The following is a 10,144-nucleotide window of genomic DNA, read 5'->3' as shown; positions in this document are numbered from 1 at the left end:
TGGCCTGTGGCCTGCAGTATGGCTGGCCGACAGCCATGAGGGAGGGATGCCAGCCCTGTGTTCTGGTCTCATGAGACAGCAACTCAGACATGACCAACGGATGGACTGGTTCCTCCTTTGGCCAGGACCGGAAGTCTGCCCAAACACAGCTGAAGAGGGACAGCCCCAGATGGCTGGGCTGAATCCCGGGCCACCAAGTCTGGCTGGCCTCCCTGGGTTCTGGGGGCACTGGGGACAGGGCATGACAGTGGGTGTGTCTGCATCCCAGACCCCCAAACGCCCCCTCCCAGGTAGGGCTGTGCTTCTTGACCCCAATGGTCCCTGTCCCCAAGTGCCCCCACCAGGCACACATGATGGCCCCCACCTCTCCCTCCACCAGCTCCCAGGCTCAAACCTCAACAGCAACTCCATCCCCCTGAGCCTCACTCCAGACACACCCCTGTCACAGGCCTTGGTTTGTGCTGCCGCTTTCCAGGGTCAGCCCTGAGGTTCTCCCCACAGGCCTCCGGCCTTTCCACTTGTCGCTGTCACAGAGGACTATTTAGGTTTACTTAGCCTTTGGTGCTGTGGGTTGGTGTCCCTGACGACTGTATCGCCCTGGCCAGTGTCTGAGCCCCACCCACCCTTGCCACACTGGCCCAAGACCAGAGCTGCACCCCAGGAAGGAAGTGGCCACCAGTCTCCCCAAGGGCAGAGGGGCTCTGCCTGAGATGAGGGGGGCGGTCTCCGTTCATGCCTGTGCTTTTACTTACTTATTTGTCCTGGTTCGGCTGTCCCACCAGACACCACCGTCCATGGCCTGTGTCCTTGCACTATGTCCGGCATACAGTAGGTGCTCAGTTAATGTCTACAGCATACCCACTCACTCAGACCTGTGTGCTGAAGCCCAGAGAGAAGGCCCAGGTGGACCCAGCCCCCAGGTGTGACAACTTTCAGTGGCTCCTTCTGGACCCTAACACGCCCACTCCTGCATAACTCTGCTCTCTGCCCCACTCTGGAGCTCAGCTTTGTCCCCCCGGGGGACATCAGAGACCCTGAGAGTGAGCAAAGGGTGTACAGCAAGGAGGTGCATACACAAAGTTGGGGGGTGCCACAGAGCGACACGCATAGAGAAGGGGGCTTGGCAGAGGGACGAACCTTGAGGCACTATGAACCCGGCTTGTGGGGGTGCAGAGTGAGACGGGGGAGGGGGGCGGTACGCTTACCCTTCTTACTGTAAACACTAGATGATGGTAGGTGAATGGACAAGAGATGATATATTTATCCATTGGTACCGTGTTTCCCCAAAAATAAGACCTCACCAGAAAATAAGCCCTAGCATGATTTTTCAGGAGGACATCCCCTGAATGTAAGCCCTAATGCGTCTTTTGGAGCAAAAATTAACATAAGACTCAGTCTCATTTCCGGAGAAACACGGTACATGAGAGATGATTGATGGGTGATAGGGATATGTATGATTAATTGAGTCCTTGATCGATAGATAAAAGATTAATGGATACATAAATGACAGATGACAGACAGGTAGGTGATACACAGATGACAGACTGACAGACAAACGATCGCATAGGATGGACAGGTAGGCATGGGGCAGAGGGGTTACCTCCCGGCTACCCTGCCAGTGTCTTCAGGAGACGAAGTAGCTCTGTGCCTGTGGAAGCCCAGGCAGGGACGCGCCGTCTCTCCCAGGACCTTGCTGGTGTGTCCTCGGGGCTCAGGTCCCCTGCCTGCATCCCAGGGCACCAGGTTATCCTGCCTGGCTCAAACACGCGGTGTGTCCTCCAGGTCTGGTTCACTCTACAGGTTTCCTTCCCCTGCCTCTCCATCCCCACCATCCACACTTGACCTGAGCCAAGGAGGGAGGAGGAAGGACAGCCAGGGTCAGCCATGACCATCACCACCCTGCCCACCCCCAGGAGGTGATAACCAGACAGGGTGGGGCTCCTGGGCTGGGAAGATGGCCATTTGCTCCCATGTCTGCCACACCCACCGCCTTCCATTTTCCTCCTCCTGCCCTCAGGGGCCTTCCATCTACCTTTGATTGACTAATTCTTCTTTCCTCATGGCATTATTTTTAAAAATCAAGGAGCTAAATGTTTTAATGTTTTTCTTCTCTTTCTCTCAAGTATTTATTTCACGGGGAAACTAACTAAGCACTGGATCTGTGTGGCATGGGGAAGCTGCCCCAGGGCAGCGACCCTTCCCCAGACCTGGTTGGCCTCTGCCCTCCAGGACCTCTCAGCTGGGAAATGGGGTTCTGTCATATCAGCGGCGACCTGGCCAGTGCTGAGGGAAGGCCCCACTCTCTAAAGGGGGTCCCGTTCTTGCCCTCATCCAACAGGTCAGCTGATCAAACTCCAGGGGGCAGGCCTGGGCACAGAACAGGCCAACACAGCTCTCCATCTCTGGGGCCCCCTCCAAGCCCGACCCCTCACAGATACTCATCTGTGACACTGTGGGTCCCATGGCAGGGGCCTGACCAGGGCCTGGGGTTTGTCGAGAGGTTTGTGGGGACACAAGAGGCCCGAGTGGGCAGGGCTCCCTCTCAGCCTTGCCTCAGAGCTGACTAGGTGGGAACTATAAATAGCAACCCCAATTCCAGCAGTGTCAGCGCCCCCCCCCCACCTGGCCCTGTGCCTGCAGAGTCAACACCACCCTCTTACAAAGGGGAACCCTGTATTGTGCAAGATGCAGCTGCATTTGGGGCTCCGAAAACAAGAGCCTGTGGCACACCCAGTTTGTAACCATATCCCTCCTGGTCAAGAGCCAGAGACCCAAACTCCCTCCCTCACAGGAACATCCACTAATCAGATACATGGCCGTCCTTCATAGTACACCGTCCCAACAACCACACCAAGTTCCTACCTAACCAACTCTTCACACCCTCCCTCCCACCCTCCCTCACTCCCTCCCTCACACCCTCCCTCACACCCTCCTTCACTCCCTCACACCCTCCATCACTCCCTCCCTCACACCCTCCTTCACTCCTTCCCTCACTCCCTCCCTGACACCCTCCCTAACACCCTCCCTCACTCCCTCCCTCCCTCCCTCCTTCCCTCACACCCTTCCTCATTCTCTCCCTCACTCACTCCCTCCCTCACTCCCTCTCTCATTCCCTCCCTCACACCCTCTTTCACTCCTTCCCTCACACCTCTCACACCCTCCCTCACAGCCTCTCTCACACCTTCTCTCACACCCTCCCTCACATATCTTCCCTCACATCTTCCTTCACACACTGTCCCTCCCTCACACAGCATCCCTCACACACACCCTCCCCACACACCTTTGGTAATGGGAGCTATCTCCCCACCCCAGGCAATCCATTCCAGCCCCTGCACAGCTCTGGAGAAAGGAAAGGCACCCAATACTGTGGTAGACATGAGAAACTACAGTCATGGGTCCCTTAAGGACAGGAATGTGTTCTGATAAATGCCTTGTTAGGTGATTCTCCTGTTGTGCACACATCACAGGGTGCATTTACACAAATCTGGATGGTACAGACTACTGCACACCTAGGCTGTATGGTTTAGCCTATTGCTCCTGTGCTACAAACCTGTACAGCATGTTGTAGGCAACTGTACTGCATACTGTAGGTAACTGTAACACAATGGTAAGTATTTGTGTGTCAAAACATGTCTAAATATAGAGAAAGTACAGTAAAAACACGGTATGAAAGATTAAAAATGGCCCACCTGTATTGTATATGGCACTTAACATGAATAAAGCTTACAGGACTGGAAGTTGCTTCAGGTGAGTCAGTGAGTGAGTGGGGAGGGAGCGTGAAGTCCTCGGACATACTGTCCACTACTGTAGGCCTTATAAACTGTACACTTAGCCTACACTAACTAAATTTATAAAAATGTTTTTTTCTTCAATAATAAATTATCCTTAGCTTCTGTGATGTTTTTACTTTATAAACTTTTTAATTTTACAACTTTTTGACTCTTTTGTAATAACACTTAGCTTAAAGTATAAATATATTGTACAGCTATACAAATATTTTTTTCTTCTATATGCTTTTTTCTATTTAAAAATTTTTAATTTGTTTTACTCTTTAAACTTTTTTGTTAAAAGCTAAGACACAAACCTATTATTAGCCCAGGCCTACACAGCGTGAGGCTCATCGATATCACTATCTCCACCTCCACCCTTGTCCCACTGCGAGGTCTCAGGGGCAGTAACAGCCACATAGCTGTCATCTCCTGTGAAAACAATGCCTTCCTCTGGGATACCTACTGAACAGCCTGCCTGAGGCTCTTCTTGAGGAGGTGTCACTCTTTCCAGAAATATGTCCATGGTGCTTTGCTTGGTTTATTACTTTTTTTATCAGAGATTTTTTCATAAGTAGATAATACACCATGACCATTCCTCTCTATTAATTAAAATATGGGTGGTGCCAGAAAAATGTATTCAAGTGGACACTTTGGTCAACATTGCTCAAGCAGTAGTTCGATGTAATCAGAAGTGTCTGGATGCTGACGGTAACCACTTTGAGCACCACTTATAATTGCAGAAGTCAAAAGTGACTTGTATTTATCTTTTGTTGTTGGTATACATTGAATATTACAATTTTAATACACTTCCTTTCTTAAAATGTGTATACATTTTTTTGGCACCCTCTGTATTTTATTGTTGGGGTCCACGTTTTCAAACTTTTTAAAGATCTTGCTGAGTTCTACAAAAGCTTCTTCTAGACTCTTCATTGGATTTCCTTGTGGGATCTTCTTCTAAATTTTTCATTCATTGTCTTGGAGGTCCTTCTTCTTTTTCTTCTCCTGCAGTTTCCTTTTCTCTTGCCTCTTCTTCAGCTATGTGTTTCTGTTCCAGTCCCTCATTAGTCAGTTCCTCATGAACCCCCTCTAGGAGCTCCCCAATGTCACGTTCACCCACACCCAGGATACAGTTCTTGGCCATTTCACACAGTCTTGGTGAGTTTTGCAACCTCCTCACCCTTGGCAAATCCTTTGACATCATGGACAAACCTCTTGAGTGTCTTCTTCCAGATGCCAGTCATACATTCCTTGGTGACTTCACCCCAAGTCCCAGCAAGGTCATAGGTGCAGTCATAGGTGGTGTAATCCTTCCAGAATTGCATCAGTGTCTTCCTCAGTTGCAACAGTAGCCTGGGCAAAAGTCCCCCCAGATAATACACCTTTAAAGCTGCTATAACTCCTTGGCCCATTGGGTGGGTCAAAGAGGTGGTGTTTGGAGGGAGGAACAGCACTGTGACACCGGGATGAAGTTCATCGATAAAGGAGGCTGTCTGGGAGCATTATCAATAACAAGCTAAATCTTCAAAGGTATGTTATTCTCCAAACAGTACTTCTCCATTTCACTGACATAGTCATCGGGAGGCATCTTGGGAGGGGAGCTGGGTCATCCAGACTTCTCATCGCTCCTGCAGGATACCCATACTGTGTGCCTGTTGATTCGCTGGAAGGCCCTGGGTTCTCACTGTGCCAACCACGAGGGGCTCCCATTTGTAGCCTGCAGCACTGCCCCCAGGCAAGACGGTTATCCTGCCCTTAACAGCATTGAAACCTGGCATTGACTCGGCCTTCTTATTGGTGGAAGTCCTTTCAGGCGTCTGTTTCCAGAACAGGGAGTTTACATCTATATGGAATATTTGCTCTGGCAAGTAATTTCCCTCCACAATCAGCTTATGTAGCGTTTCCAAAAGTTCCTCACATCAGCACTCTCAGACTTACCACCCGCTTTCACATTATGTAATGAATAATGATACTTGAGTTATTTAAACCACCCAGAACTAGCAGTAAATTCATCGTCATAGTTGGGTCCAGCCTTTTCTTTCAACATTGTAAACAAACTTATTGCTTTGGCCGTGATAGTTATGGTCCTGAGAAGGACCCGCTTCTGTGCCTGGTCTTCAGGTCATTAGAAGTTTCTCCATGTCTGATACAGGGTCTTCTTGAAGTTTTGTTAGTCTCATTGCCTTTAGTGAAGCAGATCTATTAACGTCTTCTATCACTTTGTTCTTGTTCTCCAAGATCGAAGGTATCTATGGTCCAGTGGGGTATGCCTGAGTGGTGATTTTCTACCTTCACAGCCCTTAATAGCTTTTAATTTTGTTTCTAGTTCAATCACTTGACATAGCCTCCTACTTGCAACATTAACAGTGGATTTGTATGCTTAGGGTCCATGAAGAACAGCACGACATGAGATTAGATCAAGCAGAAGAGAAAATGACGCAGTCAGTAGACGAGTCAAACACGACATGTATGAGGCTACCGCCGGCGTAACACAGCTACCGTTTGACAGCAAAACCTTACTATAAGTAGATAGAGTTCACTCTAAAATAACGATAAAAAGTACAGTATAGTAAATGTATTAACCTGTAACATAGTCATTTATTATCATGTATTATGTACTGTACATGTTGCTATCACAAGGCCCATGTGCTCAGGGTATCAAATATTTAATATTCAATAGATAAGAGTTTGGAATAACGAAAGGTTTTATTTATCAAGACAATGCTGTAACAAGAAGATGGGAGCTTTGTACGTTTCTCAAATCCATCTTAAGAGCACCCCAAGTTCCAGCACCCTATATATCTAGGGAAGGAAGGAGGGATGGGGCAAGAGGTCAGAATCTCCAAATCTCTTTGTTCCCAATAGGTCAGACCAGAAGTTACTCAAGTCTGGGGCGGAGCTCCTCCAGTCAATTAGCATATCTATAGAAACGCAGGGCTGGAATTAAGGTGGAGTCAGGGAGGGAAGCAGAAGCATTCCACCCTGTTACGTATGTACACCACTGTGTGGGCTATACTTTTATATGACTTGCAATGCAGTAGATTTGTTTACACCAACCAGCATCACCATGAACATACGAGTAACGCTACGATGTTACAACAGCTATGTCACTAAATAATAGGAATTTTTTTTTCAGCTCCGTTTTAATCTTATGGGACAACTGTCATATATGTGGTCCGTCATTGACCAAAATGTCTTTATGTGATGCATGGCAGTATTCTTACTGGAATGTTAGGAAGGGCTTCCTGGAGGAGGTGGCATTTTACCCAAGACCTGAAGAGTGAGTAGATGGGGGATTAGTAAGGAGTGTTCAGCCAAAGGAACAGCATGTTCAAAGGTGCAGAGACATGGATCGTGAGCAGTTACTGTTGCTGGGGTGTGGAGATGGGGAGTCTGGCCAGACAGTGAGGGCCGTGAAGCAGGAGGGCCAACAGGAGAGGTTCTGACCTGTTGTGCCTTTCGTGCCCTGATGGATTTAATTCATTCCAGGTCACAAGCACTGACTAACCAGGTGTTTGACAGAGTGGGGACCTCATGGCGGGGGGGGGGGGGGGGGGGGGGGGGGGGGGGGGGGGTGGGGAGAGGTGCTGAGCCTAGACACCGCTGCCCTATTGTTTTCCCTCCCTAAATCCCACCCTAAGAGGAAAGGCCTTTGGGGGCTCTGAGCATCTGGGGGCGGGCAGATGGGAGAGGGGCCTGGCCCGCCGGTTGTGTCAGTAGGCAAGGTCGTTGCAGATCTCAGATCCAGGCCTGGAGTCCAGGCATTATCAGGGAAGGGGCGATCATCACTGAGGCTGCGAGCGGGGGAAGGGTCCAAGAACAGCCTGGGCTCAGGGACTGGCTTTGGACTTCGAGGGCAGGGTCATGGACGGAAGAAAAAAGCAGTCACGGGAAGTGGCCCAGCCCAAGCCAAGGGACAAGCACCCTGGACCATCACAGCTCACCAGAGGGGTCCTGAGGCCCTGGGATAGGCACTGACCATGCCTCACTCGGAATGGCACCCTCCTCAGGGCCCTACAGAGCCATGGCCTCGCAGGTGTCAGGTGATGGGCCCGCTTGTCTGTTGGACATTTCCTCAAAGCACTGCTTTAGTCTGTCCAGGCTGCTACTCATATAACAGGGTCCATAGCCTGTGCAGCTTCAACAAAAAGGGCATTTATGTCACAATCTGGAGGCTGCAATAATGATGAGATCAAGGAATCTGCAGATCTGGAATCTGTCACCTTCACCCAAGCGTCACTGTCACCTTTACACCTGATCTCTGTCACATTTCCCTGCATTTCTGTCACCTCTTCCCAGCTTTGTCTCCCAGAGAGCAGAACAAACATAGAGAACACCCCAGGGCTTCTGCCCAGAAGAAATTTACCCCAGGAATCAGGATCTTGCCCTCGTGGCAGGTAAAGAGACTGCAGACTGGACAGGAGGACATGCCAGGCTGAGTCACAGGGGTGTGCTGACCTTGGGAACCTCTGCTGCCCCCCAAGTTCAGAGCCTAGAGGAGGCACAAGCACTAGTCCCATCTGCCTGGCAACCAAGAAGCAGCCTCCAGCCCAGCCTTTGTAACCACGGAGATAGTTTACATGGGGCTTCGATGGCTGCAAGGGATTGGAGAACAGTGCATCTTCCCAGCCCTGGACAGGCCCCGGAGAAGGGCGGGAGGGGAGTGGGCGGGTTCACAGTATCTCTCACCCCAGGCCCCAGCAAAGCCAAGAGGGCTCCCATGTGGGGCACAGCCACCTTGGGCTCCATTCAGCCTGCCCAGCTTGGGACGACAACCTTGCTCTCTCTACCAGAAACCTGCTTTGGCTGCGCCTGCCAGCAAAGTGGTAAACGCATGGAGCACTTTGCAGGGATGGCACTTTAACTGCGCAGTGCTACCCCAGACTGTGCTCGTGAGGTTCCCAGAGGAGGCCCCCATTGCATGGATGCCAGGGGTGGCAGAGCACGTGGTCAGGCACATCCTGGCGTTGGCGGGTGGCGGGTGGGAGGGCTCCTGAGCACAGCTCCCCTGCCCTAACCCTTACTTCTTTGCCAGGCACACAGTGAAATAGTACCGAGCTGGCTGCATGCCGCTGGCCACTGTGTCCTGGAGCTGATTCCTCTGTCCCCATCTAGTTTCCCACTCCCTATGCTCTGAGAACCTGCCTGGCGCCTCCAGAAACCCCCTGAGGAAACTGCAAACTCATGATGACTCTCGGGTTGACAAATATGCTTCTGTTTCCCCAAAAAGAGGCTGGGGGAGGAGCTCATAGAGGGAGGCAAACAAAAGAGAGATCCATTGGGGCCTGGGTTGAGGCCCCAGCAGCATGCTCATGTGTGTGCACGTGTGTACAGGAAGGTTGTGCACGTGTGTACACATGGGTGTGCATACAGGAGTGTTGTGTCCATGTGTGCACGCATGTATAGTGCCTGTGTACATGTGGGGAGGGTAGGGGAAACCCCAGTCTCAGTTGCTGTGTGGTCCTGGGTTCAGAAGCTCAGGTCCCTCGCCGGTAATGAGGGTGGTGACAGGCACAGAAGAGGGGAAGGGTGCTCTGCCACCACGAGGGCAGGAGGCATCGCCTGGCAAGCGTGGGAGTGTGGCCGGCTCCCAGGGCCCCGGGCCTGACAGTGGACACCAAGGGCAGTACCAGGTGCCCGGGGGCTTGTATGCTCACCCTCTTCTGTCCATGAGTGAAGTTGTCACAGCAGTATGCTGAGCCTGGGGCTGGGGCGCAGACTCCCTGGGGGAGGGGGACTAGAACTGAGGACGATGGATAGGATGGGTGGGGCCAATCCCAGGCAGCCTGTGGAAGATGTGATGGAGCCAGAGGTCAGGACCTGGGAGAACACAATGATGTATTTCATCTCTAAATTTTCTAGAATGTTCCTTGGATTGTTTTGTTTTTAGTCTGGAGTCTCCTGGAATCCCAGACAAGATTTTGTGTTCATTTCTAGGCTCTGAACTACTAAGAACCTGCCATAGCCTTTGTGTGGATGGGAAGAGCAGGGGCTCTGTCAAGGATGGTCTGTAGGGCCAGGCAGGGGCCCAGGAAGGGGATGAGGGGTGAGCAAGAGGCGTCTCCTCAGGACACATCATGGGACTGGAAGGAGATGTTGTTGAGCTCACACCTCAAGTGCAGAGTCCCCCTTTTGTGGCTGAGTGACCTCCCACCTTGGCCTGTTTCCCATTGGGGGAAATGGGAACAGCAGCCCCCACCTGCTGGGGGGGCCAAGAGGAATCAAGTTAACACGTAGGCGCCGGGGCAGCACAGGTCATTGGCTGATGGGCCCCAAGGCCCAGGGCTTGCATGACAGAGTGGCCTGGTGGTGGCTGCCCCTCCTACCCATCTGGGGCCTGGGGCTGGGGAGGGAGAGGTGATGGGTAGGGATGTGTG

Source organism: Rhinolophus hipposideros (genome assembly GCF_964194185.1).
Source record: "Rhinolophus hipposideros genome assembly, chromosome: 11".
Classification (NCBI taxonomy): Eukaryota; Metazoa; Chordata; class Mammalia; order Chiroptera; family Rhinolophidae; genus Rhinolophus; species Rhinolophus hipposideros.
The sequence above is the reverse complement of the archived record's forward strand: the minus strand, read 5'-3'. Positions refer to the sequence as shown.